General features: G+C 37.9%; 1 protein-coding gene across 2 annotated transcripts in view; it reads left to right on the forward strand.

The window, feature by feature from the left end:
* The window catches only part of CERS6 (ceramide synthase 6), a 311,159-nt gene that overhangs the window by 207,779 nt on the left and 80,533 nt on the right, over nucleotides 1–22,847 (forward strand). The window lies entirely within an intron of this gene.

Consider the following 22,847-nt stretch of genomic DNA (forward strand, 5'->3'; position numbering starts at 1 on the left):
CAATTCAAGGGAAAAGAAAAAAACAGGAATAAAACCATTGTGAGTATGATTAAAGTTATTTAAACATTTATTGTCATTTACCTAAGTTCTTGCTTAGCAATGATTGTAAAAATAGGTCATCATCTCTAAGTGAGCCTGGCACCACTGTAGCAACTTTCATGGGAGATTCACAGAACACACAGCACCCACAGATGGTGGGAGCTATTATATCGCTTTAGCAAATGAGGAAATTACTTCCCAGCCCCCACCCTAGTAACCCTGGTCTCCTCTTATCCACTCTATTTTTTATTTTTTCTGTAATACTCATGACCTTCTCACATGCTGTATAATTCACATTCTCCATTAGTTTATTTTTTATTGTCTGCCTTTACACAGTAGAATATCAGCTCTGGGAGGCCAGGTATTCTTGCGTGTTCACTGCTGTATGCCATCCACCTATAACAGTAACCCCTGACATGCAGTAGTCACTCAACAAAGTCTCACTGAAACAAAATAGATTGGGTCACTTGTCAAGAATTTATATTCTGAATTATTTTGCTGTATTATCTTTCAAGCTGCTTCCTTCTTCGAACTGTTGACAAAACGCTGTTCTGAATTTGTTCTTAAATGACTTGGAGGTTTTAAGGCAATACTCTCTTTTTAATAAAATTAATGGACTGTATATTTGGGGCACTTTTTTAGGTTTAGAGAAAAACTGGGCAGAAAGGACAGAGTTCCCATATGGCCCTTTTTCTCCCCTTCCCCCAATTGCCCCTGTTTCCAACACTTTGTGTTAGTGTAGTACTTTTGTTGAGCCATAGTTTACATTAAGGTTCACGCTTGGCATTGTATATTCTATGGGTTTGATAAATGTATAATGATATGTATCCCCATTATAAAATCGTACAGATATTAGTTTCATTGCCCTAAAAAAGCCTGTGTTCTGCCTATTCATCCCTCATCCTGCCCCACTTCCCCTAACCCCTGACAACCGCTGATCTTTTTTTCTGTGTCTAAATTTTATTTTTTATTTTATTTTATTTTTATTTTTTAATTTTTTATTAGTTTAATGTGTACAACACAGTGCAATAGTTATACTTTTTACTGCTGATCTTTTTACTGTCTCCATATTTTACTTTTGCCAGAATGTCATATAGTTGGAAACATATAGTACATAGCCTTCTCAGATTGATTCTTTCACTTAGCAGTATGCATTTAAGGTTCCTCCCATATCTTTTCATAGCTCATTTCTTTTTATCACTGAATAATATTCTATTGTGTGGGATGTGCCACATTTTATCCATTCACCTATTGATATCTTGGTTGTTCCCACATTTTGACAATTATAAATAAAGCTGCAGTATACATCTGTGTACAGGTTTTTGTGTGAAGTTGCTTTCAATTTATTTGAGTCAATACCAAGGAGGGTGATTTCTGAATCATGTAATATTCATTTTGTGTCTTTATAATGAGCCAGCATTGAGAACCAACACTGAGAAGCACTTTAAATCTGAGTGAGGAATGACTGATGCTGTGAGTTTCCTTTTTCAGACTCTCCTCTCTTGAAAAGTCTCCTAAAACCATATTTCAGTGCCACATATAAAAGATCTGAAATGTGTACATAAAATATGAATAACTGTTTCCCAAGGGCTCAACTCAGTTCTTATGCTGTTCATACTCTGTAATACTTCTAAGACACATCTTATGATAATGTTGTACCAACATCACACTAATTAAAAGGTAACTTACACACATTCAGTGATCTTTGTTAATGCTCAGCAAAAATAAGAATAAGAAAAAATAAGAATGTGTTGCACAAAGCTGGCAGAAACTTCCATGTATGAGGGATAAGGCTCCTCTGCTTTCTATAGTACAGCATGGGATTATAATTACTTTTCTTTTTATTACAAATTGGAGAAGCTCAGCGATATATTTCTGGATTGGGATTTGCTATGTTTAACAAATGGTACAGTCCATGTTGTCCAGTTGTGTTTAGAAAACTTTTAAGTAGGGAAACCCCAGACCTTATCTGACTGCACTTTGTCAAGTTCTGAAGCACCGCCGAGAGTGAACAAGTGTTTGTGCTGACAGGGCTGCTTTTAAGTAAAGTGGCTGCTGTGTTCTGGTTGCTTGGAGAGGTTTCCTGTTGTGCTGCCTTGATCCAACCCAACCCTGCCTCTTGAGCATCCCAATGCTTTCTTCCTTGTTTTACATCTCACCTTCCTTTAGGGAATATGAACTATCAGTTCCACACTCCTGATATGTTTTGCTGCACGAAATAAAAGCATCAGAGAATTGAGTGTATTTCTTACCTCTTTTCTTTATATAAAACTCCCTACTTTTGCTAGCTATTTGGCAAATTTTTTTTTCTCTCCTTTCTGATCTGGTTTCTGCAGATAAAAGTCACCACTGGGTTATTCACCCAGCCTTGACAAGTCAGGGTCATCATTGATTCCTTTCTGTGTTCCAGATAAGGAAAACAGAGGCAGCAAACATGCCACGGCTTGGCTCGTGAGCCTCTGTTAATTAAATAGTATTGGAGTATTTACTGTTTTAATATACTATAGCCAAGATAATAGGCTAGGCTCTCAAATTGTTCTGTCTAGTGTGGGAGGCACTATTATATTTGCAGTAGAGTACACGTGTTATGAAAGAAATATGCATGGGCTTCTATGAGCTTGTCTCAGGGGAAGTATAAACAATTGTGTGATTGAACGTAAGGTTTGTGTTCGGTTGGGCCTTGTGGGCAAAGAGACAGAGACGTTAAAAGATCTGGCAAGGTAGGTTGAAACCAGGTTGTAAATTGCCTTGAAATCCAAAGGAGCCTGGACTTTATTGAGCATGGAATCATCAAATTATTATTATTATTATTATTTTTTAAAGCAGAAGAACAAGTAAACCTGGGTTCCTAAACTGTTTTCTAACTTTCTCCTGGACTTCGCATTTGTATCCCATAGGCATCTCAGAAGCTTTTCAAGGTTAAAACCAAACTCACAATTTCCCTTCCCCTTTACACTTCCTCTGGAGTTCCCCATCTTCTTTATGGATATCACGATCTGCAGCAGCTAATAACCAAGCCAGAGATCTTGGGGAGATCACTTCCTTTTTGTCCCCTAACCCGTATGCCATTCACTCTTTTTACCGCATGGTCCTCTAGTTCATCTCCATTTTCATCTCTATTCTTTATCAGACTTAGTGCCATTAAACTATACTAATTATTCTTCAGTATACAGAGATAAAGTAAATTATTTTACTTCATTGTTTCAGCATGTGAAGCTGAAATGCTATTAAATCTTTTTATAAGCTGAGTTGTACAAATACAACATGCTTTTTAAAGATATTGGAAACAATATCAGTATATTGGGAATTCATATGATATATACTATACATATTGAAATCTCTCCCTGACTTTATATGAAATTTGGTGTTCCTCTCTATTATATTAATTAAGTCTGGGTTTGGAGCATGTAGCAAAAAAAATAATAATAGTGGCTTAAATACGAAAAAAAGTTTATTTATTGTGTAAAATAAGTCTGGAGAGAGGCAGTTGCAGTCTGAGACGATGGCTCCATTGTGTCATTAAGGATACAGGGATGCGGGCCGGCCGCGTGGCACGATGGTTAAGAACTGGCTTGGGATGCCAGAGGGCCCCAGTTTGGATCCCACATATGAGGGCCAGTGACACTGCCCTCTACAGCTAAGATGCTGAACAACAGCTCAACTAGAGCTGGGCTGCCGTGAGTTGCTGGCAATGGCTTTGGCTGCAGCCCCTGCTGCAAGTGGGTTGCCATGGGCTACCGTGTGTAGCCAGCAGCTGCTGTGAGCAGCCGTCCAGAAGCCGGCGACTGATCTGCCTCACCCAGGAAGAGCGAAATGATGGTGCCAACTTGGGCCAGTGAAGCGACGTCCTCCACAACTAGACTGAAGAACAAAAGGACAGCAACTTGTCTGTTCCCCTTCCCCCAACTCCCCCCAAAAAAAATTTAAAAAAAAAAAAAGGATACAGGGATGCGTATTCTGTCTTTCTGCTCCACTACACTAGTGCACAGCTTCCATCTTCAAGATTGGTACAAAATGAATGCTGGAACTCCAACCATCACATCAATGAAACAATCCTCCAAAAGGAGAAAAAGTGAATAGATAAAAAGTTTCTTGCCAGCTGAGTCATGTCTCATTAAGTAGCCCTCATGGACACCCCACATGCTGTTTTCACTTCATAAGCCAGAACTGAGACACAAAGCCCTATCTAGCTGGAAGAGGCTGCGAAAGGTCTTAGTTTTTTTCAAGAGACAATGTACTCCACTTAAAATTGGGGTTCTATCACTAAAGAAGAAATAAGAGACTAGGCAACTGGTGGAGGGGACGAGCAGCTCTGCTCAGGATAGTTAAAAGTCTGTGGGGCGGAATAAGCCTATTATTACTGGTACCATTGGGTGTCTCTTTCATGTCCCTGGTACTTATGCTGTGGGGCTGTCATTCTGGGAAGTACCTTTATTAAAACACACAGTAAAATCCCTGCCAAGTTTCCCTTTCTACTCCCAGACTTGTGAGGTCACGGGAAGTGTCACATACTTGGAACCTGAGCACTGTTTCTCACAGAAAGGTAGGAACATGCACAGCAGCTAACTTAGGTGTGGACTAAACCGCTTTTCCATAGAATTCCTTCCTTGTCACATTGTGTATTGTCGGTTTCAGCAGCTTACCTCAGGGCAGTGGTTCTCAGCCCTGAACATTAGCATCACCTATGGAATCCTTAACAGTACACATAACGGGGCACTAACTCCCCCCCCCACCACCAAAGGTCCTATTGTAATAACTCTGGAGTCGAGTCCACTCATCTAAAGGTAAAAAAAATAAAAGTGATCCTGATCATTACCCTCATCAATTGACAGCATTTGATTAACAAAACTTGCTCCTCTTATTTATTGTCCAGGAGTAATGTGCTCCTGGGTTATTTGCTCCTGTGTTATTTTGAGACCTTGGGAATTGTCATGAGAAGTCTGGATCAACACATGTAATTGTATGAGAAGAGGGTGTAATATGGAACAGCAGATTTTTGTAAAGACCAAAATGGTTAAACATACTGGGTCAAGCATATTGAAGAATTGAGTGTTCATCACAGTAGGTGTCGCAGTTGAAAAACACAGCTTCAGAATCCAGAATCCAGTAGAATGCCTCCAATGAATTTATTTCTGTATTACTCACTTCTTTGTTTTCTGTTATGACAGTATGTTGTGATTGGGATAATCTAAGGACTAAAAGAAATGACTTCCATTTCTACAATGTTTTTACTTTTAAAATTGCTTGCTTCTGTATAGCTTCAGTTTCATAAAGCCTGGTACAATGACTGTCATGGCTGTTTTATAGAGCAGAGAATTGAAACAGAAAATCACATGATTTTTCTCAGCTGACAACATGTCAATTTAAATGAAGAAACAGGTCCTTGCATTTAAAACAGCCGATTTATTTGCAGTATGTTTTTCCCTTTCATTCTCTGATTTGCTAGCCCTCCCCACCCCCACCCCCCAAATCTTATTACCCCTCATCTCAATTCTCTTTCCAGAAAAGCCATAAATGGAATAAGCAAGGACCACACCTAAGGATGCAACTTATTACTCACAAAATTACACACAAACTGGTAAATTTAGAAGGCAAAAGAAGTTATTGCCAATTAAAAGCTGAATGTCCCTCTCTTCTCCCCTTATTCCTGCCTTCTCCCCCTTTATATGTCTGGCTTTATATACATATAAATAAAGGCAAAAACTAGGAGGGAATGTAGTCAAGACAGAAAAGTAAAACTTGTAATGACAGACGATTTTCTCCAGATTTTTATTAAAAAATCACCACTTGAGTGATATATTCCCCGCCCCCTCTATTAAATGTCATCTCCCATCACACCCTCTGAAATGTCATAGCCCTTTTCCTGCTGGATATTTTCTCCTTAACCTTCATCATATATAACATACTGCGTATTTTTGCTTATTTATTTTTCTTATTGGTAGTCTCCTCCACAAGAAAATGAGTTCTGTGGGTGCAGTGATTTTCTATTTGTTTGTTTTTTTCACTCTTAAATCCCTACCACCTAGAACTCAGCCTACCACAGAGCAGGTGCTGGATGAATGAATATTATTGTGTGGTTAATAAGGATATATTATGACATGAACAACATCATAGCTTGCTCATTTGAAATTGGTAAAGAGCAACGAGTAGAAAGTGGGGTCCAACTAGGATCAGTGAGTGAAACACACACACACACACACACACACACACACACACACAAAGAATATATTAGGAACTTAATTGTCCCAACATTCAATTTATTTTTATACAACTTGTTTAAGTGGCGTCATTTAAATAAGTATAATCTTAAACTAAGGAAATCCATGGTTCGGCTGACCTTCTAGTTCTGTCTTGTTACTATTGGAACTTATTACAGATGCCAATTTCCCCTGTATTTAGACAGTTTTTTATTATGACCTATTTGAACTAACTGTACATGTTCCTCTCCTTGGGCATTCTCTTAGTTTTTCCAGGAATAAAATTACAGTCGGTTCCATTATAAGACAGTCTGATGTTACAAATTCAATTTTGGGTTAAATTTTGTTCACTGAAATAGTAACTACATATAATACAATTCTGCTGTAATACTGTTAGGTAAGAATGTTGTTATTGCTATTTGAAACCAATGGTGTGTGAAAATGAGGCAATTCATTCTAGATATATGTTCTAGAATCAGAAAATAAGTTGATGGATCTGACTCAGTTTTCATTATAAAACACGTATTTAAAGAATTGGTCACTGGTAATATGTAAGCACTCCCAACTGAGATATCCCTAATGGAGCTGGGGAAAAAAAAAAAAAAAATATATATATATATATATATATATATTATACATACATAGTGACAAAGCCCATTCAATTAGAGTACCTCTAATTGAAGAATAAAAATATCATTGTCATTTAACTCAATGATGCACGTATTAAAGCATAATTACACCTGAGCTTGATGTGACTTGCCTAGATAATATTTCCCAATGATAACAGAATAGTGTTCCTTAGCCCAGATGCTAACGTTGTTTGTACTGGAGCTAGTAAAATGTCATTTTCTGTGGCTGTCTCCCATTTAAAGATTACCTTATGTATGTTTTCTGAGTTGAGGCCCCTGGAACTGTTGACTAAAGTCATGAAGTCATTTATTTGTATACCTCAGTCTGGAGACTTGACAGCTTGGTTCAACTTCATTGCCTTTTCAGCATTGCCAATAAATAAATAATACAAGAAATAACCTTGGTTTTCACTTGTTTGCACAGGAGAGTTCTGTAGTTGATAGTATATGTGCCTGAAGAATCAGCTATTTGGCGAGTGACAAGTACAGGCCGATGAGAGCATGAACCAAACTACAAGACAGTAAACATTGATGGGTTGATACTTTAGACATCAGTGAACTCAGAAATTCATTAGGTGTTAAGCTAAACAAAACAAAGAGGCATTACAAAATATGACAGAAGATAAAAAGGACCCTGGTTGCATAGAAAAGTTGGTTGGTGATATACTGTGGCTACTTGACCGTCTTGTTTTTGCTTGCAGGTACACAGAGAGAGAATTAAGATTATTTTTTCAATATCCTGTCAATTTCATTACTCACCCAGTTTTTCTGTCTCATTGATTTTAAGAGCTCTCTTTATTCATGGAGAGGAAGGCCTTGTCTTATATTCAGCAATCCACTTCTGTATTGCTGTGTCAGCCCCTTGATATAAATCAGTTGCATTAATCAAACCTACTTATATCATGCAGCTGCCTCCCCCTCCCAAAAAATGATTAGACATTTCTGGAAGATCAGAAGCTGGGAAGATAGGAAGACAGGCTTGATTAAAATCAGAAACTGATGATCTAAACTTAACTGCATAAGTATCAATTCCTTCTTTGTAATTAACTCAGCAACTCAAAGGATAATTTCTCTATCCTAATTAGAAGATAAATAATATATAAGGATGCACACTAATTTAAAGGGCATAGTTTGATCACTTGTACTATTAGTATTGAGTAATGGTAAGCTGAAATGTGAGTTCCCTTCTGAATTTTAATATATAAAAGTAGCTGTAAGGAAAAAGGGGTAATTATTTTCCTAAAGTAAAATATCATCATCGAATTTTCATCAATGTTTAATTTAGAAAATTTTAATCTTCAATATGAAACATAATATAAAACTTGAGCCTCACAGATAGAGGACACAATGAAAAGCAATTACTTGATGAGTTTTACCCAAACATCATAAAATGTGGGGAAATGAGCTTCTTATTGTACTGATGACTAATAATGTCCTAATTGGATTTACTTTTAATAATGCTCTAATTGGACTTAATTCTGTCAGTGATTCAAAAAATGTAAATTGCAATGGATAACTGGTATCCTTTCAAAAAGAAGAAACGGCGGCGGGTGCGGGGTTCACTGTGATGTTGATTTTCCACTTGTGAGGTGTGAGAGTCTGTAACGTGATCAGAGCATGGGAAACCAGGATTTTGTCTTTTGGGAGGAAAAAAAAAGGTGGCAAAGAGGGTGGTGAAATGTAAGGCTTGAAGGAATACTAGAATTACTCAGTCCAACGCCTAGTTTCACATGTGAGCAACCAGATGGGTGAATTGACTTATCCAGTGTCACCCAGCTGGTTGATGGCAGACTGAGGCCTGACGGGGATTTTTGTGTCCTTTCTGATTCTCGCTTCCCTGTCATGTGCTTTTTCAGTAATTGCAGGAATTGGGAAATTAAGGAACTTTAATTTCTCCACTTCTACACTCTCCTGCCTTTCATACAAGTGGCATTCTCTATTAATATAATTGAACATTACCAATATTTGGCTGCTTTGCAAGTGTCTTAATCTTGTATTTTCCTGCAGCATTCTCAAATAACAACAGCACGATTCAATTTTCTTCTTCTAATGCATTAATTCATAAAATAGGCATCTTCCATGGCAATCTATGGCCATATCTAGATGGAAGATTACTGACTAGGAAACATAAAACTGTTCCTACTTAATATGTTTGCATTTGTGATTCATATATATGGCCTATTAGTTGGAGATTTTCAGATTTAATATACAAGCATGGTGACAAGACAACATTAAAAAGCAAGTCACATTTCACATAGAAGAAAAGCCAAGCCTAAATCACCCAATATTTTTAAAAGAGAGTGAACTATAGCTTTTTACCCTTTTCTTACATAATTCCTTAAAAGTGTTCTCAGGAAGATGAATTTTAAGTAGATAGACCCTAGCTCAAGGTAAATTTATTTAAAAAAAAATTGATGACTTGTGAAAATCCTGAAGGTCTCTTAGGCCATATGGTCTCAAAGGGCAACCTGCGTGCTCTCTTTCAGTACTATGGATTATCTGATTAAACAATGTATATCACCGCCTTGACGAAAAATGCCCCCCCCCAACCTGATTCAATTCTATGGCTTTTGGATTCTTGGGACTAAGTAAGTTTTGTGTGCATTAGGGCTGGGGAGGGTGGAGGAGGGGAGGCATCAAAATAAGTATCAGATACAGTTGATGTGACATTGCACATGCTGAACATTGTTTATTCAGTGAACAGATTTGAAGGAATTCATTTCTTGAGAATCAGGGCTCTTCCTAATGTGTGTTTCTGTTGCCATGCGTGCCTAGAATTGGTCAGGATGAAGACTAAGCTGCAGCAGGTATGTAGCCAACAGACCCACAGCAGCACAGTGGCTTAGAGAACACAGAAGTTCATTTCTGCTTCATGTCACAGCCCCGTAGGAGTGGCCTAGGCTAGCCAGGCAGCCTTGCTCCACACTTCCTCAGGGACTTGCATTTCATTTTGTTGATTCGCCACCCTTGGTGCAGCGGTTCTCAAACTCTTTGGTTTCAGGACCCCTTTCCACTTGTAACAATCATACAGGTTTTTAAAGAACTTTTGTTCTTGTTAGTCGTATCTACCAGTATTTATTGTATTAGAAACTAAAGCTGATAAATTTTGAAAGCAGGTACTAATAGTTTTAAAAAATAATAAGAATAAATCATTACATGGTAACATAAATAGCATTTTAAGAAAAACACATTTTCCGCAACAAAGATTAGAAATATTTGCAGTCTTTTCTAACATATGGTTTAGTAGACAAAGGCTGGTTTCTCATCCCTGCTTGCATATTCAATCTGTCGCAATGTGGGCTTTTTTGGTTGAAGTATATGAAGAGAGCCTGGGCCTCACAAAGATAGGTAGCTGGAAAAGGCAGAAATATCTTAGCAGTGTTTTCCAGAAACCTGTAGATACTCTTCTTTAATGCAACACCAAAATTTGACAAGAAGTCCTTTCTTTTGTGCCAGTGAACTTTTTGTACTTGGTTACATCAGCATCCATTGATTTATCTTTCCCTTTTACCCATGCATGATTATTTAACATCAGGAATGGGTGATTTGGAAATCCTTGATTCACTGAGTGATACAGATCTTTCAAATCTTGACACACGTCATTATAAATATCAAAAAAATATTTTTTAATGTTTCCACTGATATCCTCAGAAAAATTTTAACTAATGGGAAACCCTTTAGGTGTATAGTAGCCTATACATATTTTCCAAAATATCAATATTTGCTTGAAAGTTTGAAATATATCATTGGCAACAAATATTATCATTTGATTTTCTTGAAGTGATAGACTCACTTTGCTCATTTTTAAGAAAACATCTACAAATACTCAAATCAGAATAATAAGGCTTTGTGATTAAAAAAAAAACCAAGTTTTCACTCACATTTCCTTCTTTTAAGTTCATTGTTTTGATTTTTCATGTTTCCACCTTCATATTATTGCTTCTCTCTGCCCTTAATAAATGCTAAAGATGGGAATGAGAAGACCTTTCTATACATGGCAATGACCCTTTTAGTACCAGCCCTCCATTCCTGGTGGGGCTGCCAGCCCCTAGGAGGTTGTGTGGCTGCGGCTGCAGTAGCCATATTCATCCTGGTGAGAAACACAGAGAGCTGTTCAGACAGACCTTTTGTGTCAGCTGCTAATTGGAACAACAGTACCCAGTCCAATATCTTGGAGTAATTATGTTTTTAGAAGATTAAAAGCACAGACTTTCTCTATGTATCCAGATGCATCCGTCAGGGGATCTTAAGATAGAATTCTCCCTTTATTCTCTCTCATCTAGGTCCAGCTCCCACTTTTGCCCTCTTTTTTTCTGCTTGACAAAACTGTAACTTATTCATGAAAAGAGGCTATTTGATTTGAAAATATTGTGCAGGGAGATTAATGACTCACACACAACTAGGACATGGTTGAAAGAAGCTTGAATTCCGGTTCTCTGCCACCATGGTGGTTCTCTTTATAGTATTTGTGAAGTTTATGATGAGCGTGTCTGTCACACAGCAGTGCATACAATGACAAGTGAGTCTAGCATTGTGCCTGACAGCAAGAAGGGGCTCAGTAACCACGAGTTTACTTTTTCACCATTTGCCTCTTTCTGCTGATCTACAGCGTCCTTATTCATGAGCCATGTCCTATATTCTGCTGCCTTTTATGTGCTTAGACGCCTCCTTAAAAGCTGACATTTGGTTAGGAAAATTAATACCAAAGAATGTAAAACCACAGGGACACATAATAGGCACTTTTTAAACATTGAGAACTAATTTATGGACTACGCACTTCTTAAAGAAGCTGGCGTTTATCGAAGAGGAAGACCCACAAAAGCCTACACAAAACTATTTCAGGAGGCAGGAGGACAACAAACTAGTGCCTGGAAGATTGATCAGGAGCCCGTGAGGCAGAGAGCGGAGACTGAGTAGTGAAGCCACGGAGATGGGTGTCACTGGACACACACAGCGAGGTGCTTGGCCTGGAGAGCGCAGGGGATGCTTATTGGGGAGAGTGGACTTAATCTTGCATGGTCAAGGTGGACAGCTGTCCTACAGGATCATAGACAGCCAGGCAGACGTTTTACTTTTTCAATTGGAAATGTGGCTTTTAAGTTTTCCTTTCTTTTTTTTTGTTTTAACCCTCTAGGGAATAATGCAAGGAAATGGATGTTTAAAAAAAATTATGTTATTGGAAATATGACATGGCTTTTGAAAGATAGGAAGTTCATGGTCTTCTATCTGTCAGTTCCTCTCCTCCATCTACTGCTTGTAGAAGACTATCTGTTGCTTGTCCTTGTGGCTTCAACTGCTATGGCACCTCCTGGCAGAGCCTTCCCTCTCTCCTCACTGGCCAAGTCTGGACTGGGCGTCTTTTTAGGCACCACTTCTCTGCATCCTGTGGATACCCTTGCTATATCATGTACTTGTTTGGGTTACCCAGGAGATGGAAAGTTCCCTGGAAATGGAGAGCTCGTCTATTGTATTTTCATGCCTAGCAGAGTGCCTGATTCATGGTAGCCACTCAATAAATACTTGAAAGAGTGAGTGAATGACGAGGATGCACTAATATTAGCACAAAGATATTAGGGCCTGGACAAATGGACTGAGAAGTGGTAAGGGAGAGGTTGATGGGGATCTGCAAAGTGCGAGTCCGTGGCGTGGGTAGCAAAATGATTGCCTATGGCTGTGATGAGTGCAAGGTTTATTCAGTGTTATTTGCTCATGTTATTTTCCCCATACTATTCTCTCTTAATTGAGAGTTTAGAATTAAATTATTAATGAATGGTTTATACTTGAAATATTATTGTCAACATATAAATACCCGGAAAGCAGCTATTTCATAAACTAGTTTAAAGTTAATTAGGATTATTGAATACTTTGAGGATGGCAATATTTTACTAATATTATTAATGTTGTTTGTAAATATAGAGGAAATGTGTTTTTTAATGAGACCTGTTAAAAGTACATGAACTTGGTTTATTTTTATGATTCAAATAAGACCCGTTCATTACAGAAAAGATATAGCTACAAAATTACTTGTGTAATTTACGTGTAACACTGATATACAAACACTTAAGGAAAAAAAATAAATATCACCTGAGATAATCAGTATTCGGAGTAATCACTAAGTAAGTTTTGATAAATATACTACCAGGCATTTTTTATCTGTGTGTGTGTATGTGTGTGTGTGTGTGTGTGTGTGTGTGTGTGTCTAAATATATATCTACTTTAAACAGAAGGTACACTGTTTATTCCATTTGTAATCTGATTTTAACTTGAAATGTGCCTGTTACATCTCCTTCGCCCATCTGCTATTAGCATAGCTGTGATGGACAGCTCCCTGCACCTTTGACAGTGTCCCTCATCAGATGCAAACTGTGCCGTCTCACTGCTCTGCTTTCCCGGAAGCTGAAAGAGCCACCTAAACACAAGGAGGTGCAGCCTAGAAATATGGAGCAGTTAATACTGAAACCTCCACCAATGGCAGATGAGGGTTGGTGAATAAATGCCCCAGTCCCCCTGTCCAGGGTTGGGACAGGTATGAGATACGTGCTACATAATCCTGCAGAGGTCTGCAGTAGAAGTGACATGCAGTTGCTGCAGCAGTAACCAGCTCATTCCCAACAACTGTATTGGATTTTCTCCCTCATCGGTCTCACTATCGCCATTTCTCTTGTTCTGTTTCATTGCATCATGTATCAAATAAACAGCCTGCGTCCATGTCCGCACCTCAGGGTCTGGTCCCGCAGAACCCCGGCTAAGCACATGCCAACTTCACGTTATGGAACAATTACATTTATTTGAATTTTCATTACTAGGAAAAGAATTGTAATGGAAGTCCATGAACATATGCCTTTACATGTGGGTCTAATTAATGTTTTTTACAATAAATGCTGGGTCAAAGGATAAGCAGACTTTAAAGACCAAATTAGTCTTTGGAAAGGTTACTTAAATTTGTAGAGTGTTGGTTTCCCTGCACACTGCTGACCTCTGTGTACAAATCTCTTTAAATATCTTCCAGACATGGGTAAGAAAATTCTGTCTGGTTTTAACCTAAGTAATTTTTACATGTGTTTTTAGTCACATATATTTTTGTTTAATGTGTTTCCTGTTTGATCTTCTCCCCATTTTTCTCATTGGGTATTTAAATATTTTAATAAATTTTTGTGGATTCTTTTCGTATTGGAAATATTAATCCTTTGTAATATATTATGAGTGATTTCTTTAGATTATCTTTGGACTAATTTTGTGCTCCTTAATAGCCACTCTCACTGACTTCATTCCCAAATTTTACTCTGGTCTCTCTGTGTCTCTCTCCCTGTGCTGACATTCTCGCCATTTCCCCTTCCTTCTAGATCTTTCCACCTCATTTTCTGTCATCTTTTCTTTCTTCCTCTGGTTCTTTCATCCCTAATTTCTGTTCTAAACATGGAAATAATTGATCAGTTCATTTTGCTTTGCAGTGATCCTCAGTGGGCGTGGACAAGAGTCCACATCCGAATCAATGGGAGTGATGGCTTTTTAAGCTTCCTGTTCCTCAGACACTAGAGAATCACAGCCACAGTTACTGTTAGGTGTGTGTGTGTGGAGTCACTCAGCTGAGCAGAGGTAGAAAAAGTTGAGAAGCACTGACTAGAAAGTATTAGAAGACGTGGAAATGCCACTCACATTTCTCTTCTCTTTGTTTCTATGATTAAATCCTCCTGGAAACCTTGAGACCTCAGGGCCCATCTCCAGGGAACTCCTTCTATTTATGTATGCTTGGAAGCTCAGCAAATTACTTTCTAAATTGATGGCTGAATATGCTTAAGGCACATGCTTGACCAGGTCTAGAGGACTAGCATCTTTTTTAAAGCCTGATCAATAGGAAAAGCTGGGATATCTTTATATAATGCCGCAGGGTCAAGTCCCAATTACATTTGCACATCACAAGAGCTTTCCCAGCTCATGCAGATGCCAATGGCCTCTAGAGAGGGCCCACCATTCTGCTTTGTAGATTTATAGTCACAATCTACTGACCCAGGAGAGGAGGCAGTTGCATTCTGGGGAGCACTCTGGAGTGCTTACCGCTGATGGCTTACCACTAACCAGCAGCATCTTCCAGCTGAGCGACTTCTGGCTTCATGCTTTTCATCCCACACAGTTTTTAAACTCACAAAGCATGAGGTATTTCTTTGCATTCTGAGTTATTTTGCAATGTGTGTTAAATTAAAACTGTAGATTATAATTTTGAATGTATTTGATTTATATTAATTCATTTAAATAATACAGTTGAATGTTTCTAAGTGATTTGCAATGTTTATATAACGTTATTAATATAGACATTAATATCAAAAACTTACACATAAAAGGGGAAAAAAAGCAAAGATGTTAAGAGACAGTCCCAGGTGCTGTGACTGAGCTTTAGAATTAAATTCCAGCTTCCCAAAACCAAGGTAAAAAGATAATAGGGTAATAATTCTCACTTGAGAAGAGGAAAGATACTAAGCATCCACAGAGGGAAGTTCTGTTTCCCCTTGAACTAAAATTAAAAGGAAAAATATCATGTGGAACTTATACATTTGACTTAAGGTAACCTTGCGATAACCTTTCCAATATAAATTCATTGCAGACATGGAAGCATTTTTTTCATGTTTATTTCTTAAAATAAATCCTTAATATAAGACAAAAGTATAATGTTTAAGTATGATTTCGTGGAAGTGTTTTCAGGGTCTTTTCAGTGAAAGTAGTTTCAAAGTACTTCAGGGATCGAGCTTTCTGGCATTTTCAAGTACGATTCAAGGCTCTGTATATTAGTATTTAAATTATACAGAGGCCAGCATGTCTCTTAGATCATATTCCTTAACTGTTATTGTCTCAGCTGGGCTTTGTGAAAGCCATGTAGGAGTTTGGATGGAAATAGCTCAAGATGAAATTGTGCCTCTAAGATGGTGACTTTGGTTGGGTAAAGACACACACACCTTTCATATCTTTGATAAGGCAACAAAATGTCTTTAATGCTTTATATGATTCATGTTCTTTTGTTAAATTAAAATAGTTGTTAATTCAAAGAAACCGCTATTCATGCAGCTGTAGGTGTCTACTTATTAATGAAAATAGTATATGTGTTTATATATATTTCTATTTCTATTTAACCATTTAACACTTGCCTAGTTAACTGAGCATCCTTTTCTCTGCTCTTTTGCCTTAAATGCTATTATTCCTTTAACTCACAGTAACATGATAAGCATCGGTGGTCTGCGATAGCCCAGTTGCCTTGATTTTTTTTTAAGTTTTTTTTAAATCAGTTTTACTTTCATAGCAAAATTGAGAGGAGGGTACAGAGATTTCCCACATATTCCCCACCCTACAAATGCACAGTCTCCCTATGATTAAATCCCCCACCAGAGTGGTACATTTATAACAATTGATGAACCTACATCAACACAAAATCACCCAAAGTCCAGTAGGGTTCACTCTTAGTGTCATAAATCCTATGGCCTTGGGCAAAGCCTCCTTGATTTTTGATGATTGATCCATCGTCATGATAGGTGGCATGAAAACTGAAAGGTGGGTTTTCAAAAACTATTATTTTTTTTAAAGTATGTCAACTAAAACTTCAAAAAAATAGAATAAGATCAAACCTATCTTACTCAGATGGTGAAGTGAAATGATCAGGCCTGATCTATTTTTGTTAGTTCTCTTCATGATGAAACCTCTACAGAACTGCTGATAAAAGAACAGATTTACTGACACCTAAAAAGGTTTTTCCAGTTTTCTCTTTTTAAAAAAACATAGAAGAAACAGCATTCAAGTCTTATGCAGATGCTCAAAATGCAAATAAAAGCACAGTGTTAACTCCAGCAACATGCTTGACCTCCATTTCTGGTACCGGGGTTGGGTTTACTCAGAGTAAGAAGAGCCAAAGAAGCTTCCCATTGGGCACTGTGTTATTGATAGATGTGCCTGTGGCCAAGTTGTATCTCAAGTGATGTGTCTGGGAGCATGATATAATGAAAAGTCCCATTATACATACCTTGTGGTTTAGATGAAGAGTGTTAGAAATCATTGATAATCATGGGTAACCATAACCTATGTTATGGCCTTACTCTTGTTCAGATATTTTATGTCTTCTTAAATGGAAATTATTTGATGTGTAGTTTAATAGCTATTAAGTACCATCTATGAAGCATTGTCTTATGATGCTGTATTAGTCAGCTCAGGCTGCCGTAACAAAATACCATAGACTAGGTGGCTTAAAAACAGAAATTTATTTCTCACCATTCTGGAGGTTAGAAATTCCAGACCAAGGTCTTGTAGTGTTCAGTTTCCGGTGAGAGCTGTCTTCCTGGATTGCCTCTCTTCCTGACGGGCCACCTTCTCACTCCAGTCCTCACATGGCCTTTCCTCTGAGTGTGTGAAGAGTAAGAGAGAACTTTCTCACTTCCTCTCCTTATGAGGCCACCAACGTGCTATCAGTTTAGGGCCCAATCCTTATGACCTCATTTAACCTTCATTACCTTGTATAGGCCTTATTTCCAAATATAATCACATTGGGGTGTTTAGGGCTTCAACATATAAATTAGGGAGGGACACAATTCAGTTTATAGCAAATGCCAAAACAACAACAACATAGTGTTGATATAATTTATGTTGACCAAGAAAAAAGCAGGAAGTAAGCTTAAGGGATCTTGTCAGTGACTGATAGGCATGGAGCTCTTTAACAGTGAGAGGCATGGTTACCCATCTGGACACATGAGTTATTTTGTATATTAAGCAAGATTTGGAGGTTCTTTCTAACCCTAGAATTCAATTTTTTTAATGTAATAACTCATTTCGGATAATCAATTCCAAATACCCAAGATGTTTTTCTTTCGTTACCCATTCTTTGGATACCCAGGGTACCTTGGGGAAGGTATAGTGGAAAAATCGGACTGGTTTGGGTTTGAAGTCCAGCTTTTCTACCTGCCATCTGGTGATTTTAATTTGGTACCTCCTTGAGACTGCTGTTTTTTTATAAAATAATGAATGATACCTTGATGCATCTATTAGTGAGAATACAGACTGCTACTGATTATATGTTTTTAAAAATAGACAATACAGTAGCTTAGATGTGAGAGAAATTTTAGGAATTTATCATATACATATAATCCAGAGATAAGTATACCAGGGCTGATAGGAGACCTCTGACAACAACCTTAGCAGAAACTCTGACTTCAGGGTCTAGTTCTCATTATTTCCTTCTGATGGGAATGGAGAAAGAGTGAGAATAACTCATGTACATTAACTTACAGGGGTACCACCCCAAAACGAAACTTGTAGATTCAGCTCATATTCCTTCCACCAGAGCTTAAATGTGTGATTCTATCAAATAGGGAGGTTGGTTCAGAAGCATAGTTTCTGGCTAAATATTGTTTTACTAGCAACTTCTGCCTCAAATGGTTATAGTAAAGATTATAGCTAATTCATTCATTTATTTACCTAGTACTGAATTGTGAAATATTGTAACAATGTGCCTAGCAAGATGCCTTATACATGGTAAATCCCAAGAGGATGGTGTCACCCTTCCTACTTTCTCCTAGCACCTTACTGCTCCAAGTGTGGTCCAAAGTCCAACAGTACCAGTACCAGCATTTCCTGGAAGCTTGTTAAACACACAGAATCTCAGCCCCATGCCAGAACTACTGAATCAGAACCTGAATTTTAGTAGTTTGAGAAGTTCTGTGCCAGCATGTTCTTTATCTTTTATGGCATCTGCTGGCTATGTGAGCTTGAGCACTTACAATATTGTTGTGGGAATTAAATGAGATAATATGTATAAAACACATTAAAATCTATGAAGTGCTTCATAGCATTGTTTAAGTGTACACGTGGGAAGTGGAATAAAGTGAATCTTAAGTTATTGTAATGAAAATATCTGAGAATCACTAGGTTTTTAGATTTTTCCAACCTTGATAACATTCCTTAACATTGTAATGCTATGTGAAAAAGACTTGTCTGTTTGCAGAAAATGTGCTTGAATTGCCATGCACTGTCCTACTTAAAGAACTTTACTTTTATTATATAGGAAGTTGCTAAGACCACTCCTCTAAACCAAGAGTTTTTTGTTTCATCATCATTCTTTTTTTGACATCTAAGTATTTCAAATATTACAGCTTTTTGTATTCGTAATTATGTTGCTATCCTTTAATTTGTGTGCTGAATATCCAGATTTTGATATGAATGTGGAAATCTAAAAAAGAAACCTAGAAAAATGAAAAAATTGATTTAAAAAAATGATAGCTTCATGGTATCAGTTCAAATTAAAGAAGTTATACCTAATGCATTAAATTGTAAGCTGCCAATCCAGATTTATACATCAATGTTGTTGAGGTGTTAGTAATGAAGAGAATCATCTTCTTATGGATTTGTTTTCTCATCTGTAAATTGGGAAAGATATTATTTGTTCTACCTGTCTCAAAAAGTTTGGGGGTGGGGGGGCATAACATGAGATCCTAGAAAAATGTATTGTACATATAGAAGGTTGTATTGCTGTATAGTATTGTCAAACTGAGAAGTGTATGTAAACTTGTATTGTATGTGAAAGAACTTATTTAAATATTTGGCAAACAAGCTTGAGGGTTGAGCTAGGGCCCAGGTAGCTTCATCAAATTCACAATGTCCTTTGCTCCTGCTTCAGGTGGGCAGGGGCCCAGCGAGAGGCAAAGACTCATCCACTATTTCTGCAGGTCAGTCAGGTATTGGCACATAATTGAAACAGGTCTAGATGGTGTACTTCTGATGCACACATGGAAAAGACTAGATGTTAGAAGAAAACCAGTGATTCAGTAAGTTCACAGAGGAAGAGAAGCTCTTGATGATGGATTTTCCTGGATCGCTGGGAATCACCCCTTTCCTCTCCTGCCTGTGACTGGAAGGGATGGCTGCAGTGGAAGAGATAGCCTGCCGCCAGCACGCACATGCTCTGTGGGCATGGCACTGTTAAATTAAAAAAAAACAACAACATACTACGAGGTTTGTTGTAGGCCTTGTATTTAATTCTGTATTTCTTTTCATTAGCATTCAGCAAATGAATGCTGAAATGTCAACCTGGGCGTAGATGCTGGGGGGATAAACATATGCATATGATATACCTTTCCCTCTGGTACTTTCAACTAATTGTGGAGCTAGTAAACAACTTTATGAGAGAGAAAAATAATAACTGACATTTGTACGTACTTGTAAATAGATTTTGGTGTGTTGTGCCCACATTTAAAAATTATGCGTGTGTAAGTGTGCGCGTGCATGTGGGTGCATATGTCTTAACGCACTATTAAGTCAACCCTGTAAATGAGAGGTCCACAATGTCCTGTCCTCAACAGCCCTGCCCAGCTCCTGCAGACTCAAGCCTGCGGTTTCTTTTATGGAGTCAATCCATCTCATATTTGGTCTTCTTTTCCTGCTGCTTTGTATTTTTCTCAGCATTATTGTCTTTTCCAGAGAACCCTCTGCCTTCTCATGATGTGCGTGAAGTAGGACAGCTTCAGTTTTGTCATTTCTGCCTCCAGTGATGTTTCAGGCTTAATTTGCTCTAGGGCCCACCTGTTCATCTTTCTGGTGGTTCAGGGTATCTGTAGAGCTCTCTTGCAGCACCATATTACAAATGAATCTGTTTGGTTTTGTTTTTTCCTGTGAGCATTCTTCAGTGTCCAACTGTAACATCTGTACTAGTAATTGGGAATATGAGGATGTGGATGATCTTGGCCTTGGTCTTTAATGACACATCTTTGCTCATGATGATCTTTCCTAATTCTTGTATGTTTAAAAATAAATCTACTTGTATTTATATATATTACATAGGAAAAAAGACCCAAAAGGGACTGTACATTAAAATGCTAGTAGTGATAAGAATTCAAATTAGTTTTTATTATTTTTTATGTCTTCCTCAATGGACATGTATTGTTTATGTAATTATAAGACAATAACATGTTAAACATTTGAAGCCTCTGAAGTATTTTTAGACATGCTATCTCATTTAATCATCACAATCACCCAGTTAGGTCAGTAATGAACATTGATGTTATGAGTGAGAGAAGTGGAGCGTTCACACAGACATACAACTCAGGCAGCCAGAGCGTTAAGCACAGTGAGATTACATGATATGTACAGTATTGAACAAGCAGCAAGTGGCAAAACCAGGAAAAAAGGAGAATTAGTAGTACTTACATAAAAGGGGAATGTAAGATCCCTGAGTGGTTTTAAGTTTAGGGCGTGGAATGGCTTTTTATTTCAATCTGATTCCCTAAACAGAGTCCTGGTCCAGTTTTTATCAGACTCAGAGGCAGAGTCAACAGTGGTTACTGTATGAGACCATGCAGTTTCAGTTTGACTTCCAGTTCTGGCACTATCTAGCGATTTAACCTGGGCAGTTATTTATAGACTCAGGACCTGAATTTACCTATCTATAAAAAAAGGCAAATACTACTAGCTACTATAAAGATAAAATGAGTTCAAAGACCCTTTAAAAGTGTATGGGACAGTCAAAAGATAAACTTTTTCATTGGTTAATTAAATAACAGATCGTGGTGAAAATCCTTAAAAAAAACGTATATGGGTATAGGAAGGATGCAACAGAGATTAGCTAATATTATCATCCTTGTCAACATAAGAATGTCCAAACATCCACATAGAGAATTTTTGTAAGAATCTATTTGGGCCAAATTGACATGCCAGGAAGCAAGATCTCAAATGCTCTGAAGAAGACAGTTTTGTAGTTCTTTTTATACATTTGGAATTAAGGAGGTAACCTAAGGATGATTACATGAAGGTGAGAGAAAGCAAGGTGGGGAAATCTCTATGATTGGACTACAAGATAGTGAACAAGATTATATGCTCCCTTGAGGGTGGTTACACCTCTGAGGGGTCTGGAAAAAAGGATTACTCTGTCATTTCACAGGTGTGCTAACTTGGATGTACAAGAACAATGTACAGGGCTTGCTTAAGGCAAAGATAAACCTTTTGCAGGCCTGGGGTATAGCTACCCATCATGACCTGCCCAGTTAGGAATATATAATCAGATCACCCTGTGAGGTTAATTTAGGTCACTGAATTTGTCAGATTTATTGCATAGCCCCTTTCTTGTTCACATCCTTGTCCTCACTGGTGCAAGGTGAAAGAATAGCTGTGTAGCTTTCAGGGAGATAGCTGCATTACCACACTGCAGAGGGCAGCAACCTTGATCTTACAGGGCCTGTGACAAGATAAGAAGGTTATGTCAATACAGATTGTCTGACAGTAATTTTTCAGTGACATTATTTTCATTTTGAGATACATAAACACATGAATTGAATTAGTGATCATATGATTATGTTCCTTAATAAGAAACATGTAGATGTAGATCAAATGCATATAGATGTGTACCACAAAGTGTTGATAGCTGTAGATCAGAGGTGCTAAAGAATTACAAAGCTAATGCAAAATTATAAGAAAGCTTGTATTGGTATTATTGGATTGTTCGCAGTCTGTTTCGATCTTCATCAACTCCCCCCTGTTTATTACAAATGTTTGGAATCTGTGGGTACACTTGGATGTTCTATCTGATTATACAGTGTCATAAGTCAGGTGATTGCTGTCAATCTAAGAACGATTGTTCTGTCTTTAAAAGACCTTGACCAGGAGTGGGGTGGGGTGTGTGGCAGAGGTGGAGTGTGCCCTGAGAGTTAATTCTCTCAGGCCTGGAAATAGTCTGAGCTGCCCTACTGAAATAAGATCTAGATCTGCCTGCTACTGACCCCTGGTCAAGGCATGAAGCAATTGATTAATAATGCTGCTTCGTAAACACTGGGTTGAAGGAGCTTAGGGTGGTTTGCACCAACTATCAGCATTGTTTATTGATAATAGTGAGATTGATGATTTGCATCTGGTCTACCTGAGACCTTGAAGGGCTCTGCTGTTGAGGTAGGTTACATAGGAGGAATGTGTCTATGTGATCAGCAAACTATAAAAGCACCATTTGGGACTCCATCCCAGAAGGAGC

Source organism: Hipposideros armiger, unplaced genomic scaffold (genome assembly GCF_001890085.2).
Source record: "Hipposideros armiger isolate ML-2016 unplaced genomic scaffold, ASM189008v1 scaffold_263, whole genome shotgun sequence".
NCBI classification, from domain to species: domain Eukaryota; kingdom Metazoa; phylum Chordata; class Mammalia; order Chiroptera; family Hipposideridae; genus Hipposideros; species Hipposideros armiger.